Source organism: Tigriopus californicus, chromosome 6 (assembly GCF_007210705.1).
Source record: "Tigriopus californicus strain San Diego chromosome 6, Tcal_SD_v2.1, whole genome shotgun sequence".
Taxonomy (NCBI): domain Eukaryota; kingdom Metazoa; phylum Arthropoda; class Copepoda; order Harpacticoida; family Harpacticidae; genus Tigriopus; species Tigriopus californicus.
In genome coordinates, this window is record NC_081445.1 from 310,013 (window position 1) to 316,496 (window position 6,484).

General features: G+C 39.4%; 1 long non-coding RNA gene across 1 annotated transcript; it reads right to left on the reverse strand.

Annotated features, from left to right (window-relative positions):
- Window positions 1-3,150: 3,150 nt before the first annotated feature.
- On the reverse strand, window positions 3,151-6,210 carry LOC131882069 (uncharacterized). The gene is made up of 3 exons (XR_009373442.1): window positions 5,417-6,210; window positions 3,348-3,399; window positions 3,151-3,271 (listed from the first exon to the last, which is right to left on the reverse strand). It is a non-coding gene; the product is annotated as an uncharacterized LOC131882069 (long non-coding RNA).
- Window positions 6,211-6,484: the final 274 nt, after the last annotated feature.

Here is a 6,484-nt window from a genome sequence, read left to right on the forward strand (position 1 = left end):
ATGTATGAAAACTAATTTTAGAAGAAAAAGGCCGTTTTGTGGCTGATTTTTTTGTTTTTAGAATTTCGTATTTTTGCAATAAACTTTTTGAAACCTTAGAAACATTTTTGTCCAATATTGAGATTTATATCTTGGATTTTTAGTACCTCTACTGTTACGAAAAGTGCCCCAATGACCTCCCAAAATTTGTGCTGCTTTTCATCGTGCAGCTGCTACTTCAATGTGTCAAATTGAATGAGCATCAACTGTCAACAGAGTGTAGGAAGGAAGTTACGGAAAAGGTCTCCTTTACATTCTTTGTCACTTTATCGTGATTTGGTGGAAACCCTTGAGTCTCACCTCGATTTCCATTGGCAACAGTCACTCCATTCGCCACGTCAATAGCTGCATTCGTGAACACACCCACTTGAAAGGGTTGAGTACAATCTGAAATAGAAAAGGTAGACCACCTAAGTTGGTTGACACTTTTCGTTCAAATGGCCAAGGCCAAGTTCCAATGCCGAAACATTGAGTGATTTGTTCAATGACACTGACCTTGAATCGGACAATTGGCTGTGGCCGTATTAAAATCCGATAAAATTCCTCCGCAAAATGTATTCCTCCCATTCACTGATCCAACGCAACGACCCTCTACATAAGAACAATGTGACGAGTTTAAAATGAGTTAGTTACTTCATTCGGCAAGCGTGAAACTGATGGTAATGACAAACCTTCGATACGTATGTAATCCTCGGTGCAACCAGTATCGACCATTGCTTGCATGAGTGTATTTATATTAGCAGAGTCCAAAGCGAAGGAAGGGGTGGGTGTGGCGCAGGGTGTGTAAGTGATACAACAATAACCTGCAACACCATGAATTGAGATCATAAATGAAAAAAGGTTGAATTGTCCTTTTCATTGGACGGGAGGTGGCGCCCTCGGCCTCGTCAATGGGTGGACATTCAAGTTTAAAAACTGGAGGCCATGCTCTAACATGCCAGACTCGATAGAGGAACCATTCGATGAACAACGAATTTCTTTACCATTATGACACAATTCCAGAGATCATTTTCGCAAAAAGTAACCGATTTTTAGGCAACAAAGTAGTACCTAATAACGAATAACCGTTTCCATGTGACCTTGGGCGAGAAACATTAAGGTTGGAATGCTAGTATCCTTCTCAACACTTCGGGCAGTTCACGATTGTTTGTCGGCATCTACACGAGGCAGAAGGCGCTTTTGATCGTTCAGAAAAGCACACCAGAATTGAAATCCGACGCAACAAGCAACGCATGAAATCAGGGTCATGGCACGAGCTAAATAAGCATTAAAGGGCACGAAAATTTTTGATCATGCATCAAATAAATGTGGACACTTTCGTGCTAAAGCATTCGGGTTTCTTGAAAAAATGCTCATAGATTCAAACGACAAAGATAATTACTGTGAAAATAACGGAATTTCGTAGCATTACACTGTCAAAGTGGGATAGAAATGGAAAAGTCAATCAATTGAATGACCTTTCCTCATCATCACTCTAGGCAATAAATCAATTTTGTTTGCGACTTCAAGAACCTATGTTTTCGACATTTCGAAATGTTTTTTTTCGTATTTTTCCTGGATTTGCCCAAACACTAATACCAACCTTCTTCCTGGCGGATGCAAACGTTATATTGTTGGGCATCTAAATGCTGAGGCACGACTCCATCAAAGTTGAATGTGGTAAGACGACCATCAATGCCAGTNGGTCTTATTTCACTCTGTTACTCAAATCCTACAAACAAAATAATTGATCGAGTGTTCATCATGAACAAGTCATGTGGCTAATTCTAATGTTGATAAAGGATGTTACTAGCGAATAAAGCATATAATCAGCATACAATAGGTTATGAATGCAGTTAAAGTTTTTACTTTCAATCTACCTCCGTGGTCCAATCCGTTTCTTCCTCAAAAGATCGTCTTAGAGCGAATATTTTAAGCGGACTTGATCGGTAATGGGAGAACCTTTTTGATTTCTTTGGTCACCGCATCCACGGACAAGGCCAAGCACAAACTAAACTTGGCCTACAAGGTCTTTTCAAACCTTGGCACCTTAAATGGTAAATTAATTTTGACAGGGTTGCGGCCAATCGTTCCCCATATATCATAATAAGTGAGGTACAAGTAAATGAACTTAAGCAAATTCTATAACCCGGCTCCGGACAAAGTTGTGACAATCTTTTTTTGTTTGCTGACTTGCTTCCTACGGAAATTGTGTCGTTGTCGCCAAGGTCGTGCCAATCCTTACTTAAGAATCGATGGTATTTTGTGTTTGGACACCACTCCACAAAGGTAATGTCACTTATCAGAAATCTTTGGTGGAATCCAAGGTGTTTGATGTGATAAGAATGTCAATAAAATTATCCCACCAATTTTGGTCTATCCAGTAATCCTCAGACGCATTTGAATCAGTAGCATCATTAGATTTTAACAGAAGGTGGCTAGTGAAACCAATAGAATATAGTAAGGATATTAAAAAACAAAAAAAGATGCATGTCGGTTAAAATCGGTAAATTTTGAATTGGTGAGGGTTGGATGAGCTCTTCAATCCTTGATACTCTCCGCCTATTGGGATGTATAGGGGGTTGACGAAGGAGTTGAGGTGTCCAGATGAAGTTATTGATGATTGTTTTATGAATGCGGTTGTTGTACGTACACGTTTACATACGTAGATTGTAGTAGGACAGGTGGTCTTCCCAGACGCCTATAGCCGGGTCTGGGTGGGCTTGACTTGAAAGCCGCTTTCTTCTTCATGGCCGCGAAAAACGTAAATCACATTGGGCACTTTCAGTTATTCTTGAGTTTAAAGTTTCTAGTCCAGTTAAAGATGATGTAATTGAAGTTATTCATGCTTGCGATGGATGATGGGTGTAGAAACCAAGCCATTTATTTAAGCAGGGTTCGAGCACCTCATTGTGGCTACTTTTGTGGTTGGGGTTGAACTTTCACCAGGATTATTCTCAGACAATCCGGTTCATTGGGGGGCGGGAATCCACTCGTGATCCGCCCATGGTGCAATTTCCCACCTCAAGGGACACGACAGGCCTGGTGCGTCCGTGGGTCAGCTTTGGCCGAGGTTGAAGANCAATGAAGGCTTCAAACTTCAACCTAATCGGCCGTAGAACACGGGCTTACTTATAATTGGCACTGCAAGGGATTTGAGTCACTTTGATGTCCCAAATACGACTACCAGCATCTGCAAACGCGAAATTGAGGGCTGCTGTTCCTGTGGCTGAGTCTCCAGCGTCCAAGTACACTGAAAATGTAAGGGAAAAGCACTGCTTGTTGAGTAATTTATTTACATGTATATTTAAATTTGAATAAATGCTTACAATGTTGGCCAGCATTTCCACCACAAATGACGGGGGTTGCTTGACCCGACGTCTGGAATGGAATCAAAGATATAATAAGGCAAGGACGACTTCGCCACTGGACAGCGACGGGGTGGGGGAAAATTAGTAATTCCAATCAATTAAATGCATTTCTCTTTGCACGAGTGGACTCAAGGAGTTGACCTCAGAAAGCTATGGTCAGTTTTAATCTCATTCGAACGTCTGTGTCCAAAGTTTTGGGGATTTAAAACTCGGACCAGGGAGGGCATAAATTGAATGAGCTAGCACCAGGTTGGTAAGCACGGTTAGTTCCTGGCTGGATTTAGTGATATGGTGCTTGCAACGAAAATAATTTGGCTTGAGATGTTCATCAATATATCATCCATTTGTCGACAAAATATTGAGTTGCTGTACCTTTAAAAAGATATCATTTTTCCATCATTTGGCATTATACCTTAGTAAATTTCATCCCTACAGGCTTGTAAGTGTTCCAGCTCAACTATATACCAGTAGCTCATGGATTAAATGCGAATGAGTACCAATCAAAAGCAAAATTGTTTTAAAAATTAATGTTCTCTTGTCTTGAGAAATTTATTGTCACCATCACCTTCCAAAACCGAATCATTTGGAGCCGTGGAAAACAATTTTGACAATGAACAAGAAATTTGGTCATACTTTTTTCTAAGTTTCAAAACACGAATGGCTTCCCGGCTAGTATATCGTAAAGAATTCAACAAACAGATTAATTGCACCGAAAAACTCTTCCCATGGACAATTCAAGTCTCGGTGCTTCTGTACAGTTGAAGTATTAAGCGTAAGTGTGTTAAGTGTAATAGAGAATGACGATTCACTGCATGAGTCCTCGTAATCAGTTTAATATGCCTACATTGATGAAGAAGAAAGTGTAGTTGACGAGAGAGCGAGCCAAAGGTTATATCAGCAAGTTTCATCATAACCCACAAGTTTTGGCCACAACATGCAAACTGCTCGCGATTTGCTTCCTAAGAATATACCCATCAACCCACGTCATAGAAGTGCCCAACGCTGTCGTAATTGTGAATAAGCTGATCCAAATCTGTGACATCAATTACAAGTTCCAGATTATACTGAGGAGAGCTCGGCCATTTTCAACCAGGATGAACAAAATCTCGATCAAAATAGTTTTAAAGCAAAGCCTCAGAGCTAGATATTCTCATACAGTAGTATTCAGTCTCGCAATTTTATTTTCCAAAAGCTACATCATTGAGGTTAAATTGTATTTTCCAAGAGTGCGCAAAAATACAAACGTTTTTTAAATTCCTAGTTGAATACCCGATGATGTTTCATTCACATGGGTTTTATTGGGAAATGTGCCGCCAAAAGGGTGCCGTCTTTATCTCTGTAGAATTTCCATGGTTGTCCTTAGAGGGTCAAGCAAAAATCATACGTGTAGGACATGGCAAAGTGATCGATAGAGCGAGATGTAGAAAAATTGAGCGTAACTCAAATGAAGATTGGGAAGCTCAAGCACGTTTCAATGTCACAGTAACACTCAAAACACCATCTCCCACCGTGGAAGAGGTGCTTTTCCAATGAGAGAAGGCACTGTCACAATTGATTCATGAATTTGAATGTTTAAAATACGATGAAAGACAGACATTTCACTTGTGTAGAAGATTGTGTAATGCATAATTGAACTTCTTTCAGTTACGCCACTTTGGACTTCATAAGTGAAAAAAATATGCCAACTTCACACATTTTATAAATTACTAACACTTGACGCATAATTCGCGTAAGAATTTAAACCCCGTCGAGTAAACAAGACTCAAGTATTCGAGTTTTCGAATTCAGCCTTCGGATTTTAACAATATCTGGCATTTAGATGGTCCAGATCTCGCAAGCCTGTATTTTTTAAATTGACAATGGTGTACATGCCAAATGATTGAAATGTGTTATTTCTTAAAGGTACAGCAACTTAATATTTTGCCACTATAAAGGTGATGTATCAATGAACTTCTCAGGTCAAATGGTTTTCGTTCTAAGCACGATATCACTAAATCCAGCCCGGAACTAACCGTTTAAGATCTTACCTAGGTGATGCTAAGCAAGTCATTTTCTGCCCACGTCGTACTGACTTTCAGGACCTCATTGCTTTTGACGCAGACCTTCGATTGAGGCCAAAATTGGCGAACGCTTTCTGAGCTAACTAACGTCCAACTTGTGTGAAGGAAAATGCATTCGGTTCATCTGGATAAAAGTTACGTTTCCCCCACCCTAACGTCTCTGTCCAGTGATGACGCCGTCCTTGAATAAGGATAGTACTCTTGAAATTTAACCACAACAACAACAAGGGTGCCCCTAGCGAAGGTTGAGAACATAAAGTGCGTCCTCTAGAGCCTGACGTCAAGGGAGGACGCTCTATCTTTGTGGTTGAATATCATTGAAATGGGGACTTCTGTTGAAAAAGTGAAGACACTGATCTATTCTAACTCGAAAACTTATTCTTTTATACTTTTGATGTTACAATAATACATTTAAAGATTGTTCCTTTCAATCACTTTTACTTAGATGTGCCTAGGGACCCTGGATGCAGAGACCCGCGATGTTGAGTATACGTCATCAAATTCGAGCGATCTGATTGGCTGCCAATTGTCAACGAAGATGGGCTTTGTTTGGAAACCTTCCCAACAGAGAGTCAGTCATTTCCAAAAAGACTTATCATGTTTGTATTGCATAAGAAGGCAAAGATTTGAATGATTTATGACAAATTTGATTCACCTTGGGTTCAACCAACATATTCTACAGAATTAAAGTGTCTTTTGCCATTAGAATTGCATCAGTATGGTATTTCTCAATAAAATATAGTTGTCACGCTGATTCCTCGCATGCTGACAGGATTAATTTGGACTAAAGCACTTGAAAATTGAAAGTACAACCATATGCAACGAATTATATTGTAAAGTATAAAGGACATGTTTCTTAACAGACTTGCATAGAGTTCACATGCCATAATGTTGATTTGAATAATGGAATGAAATATGTCTGCAATCTAATCTTATAAAATAATGGGTTCAGAAAGTAATTATAAAGCAACAAACCTATTTTTGATAATCTAAAATACCATATCCATGAATCAGCTTGTCTTTGAGTAAAATTTC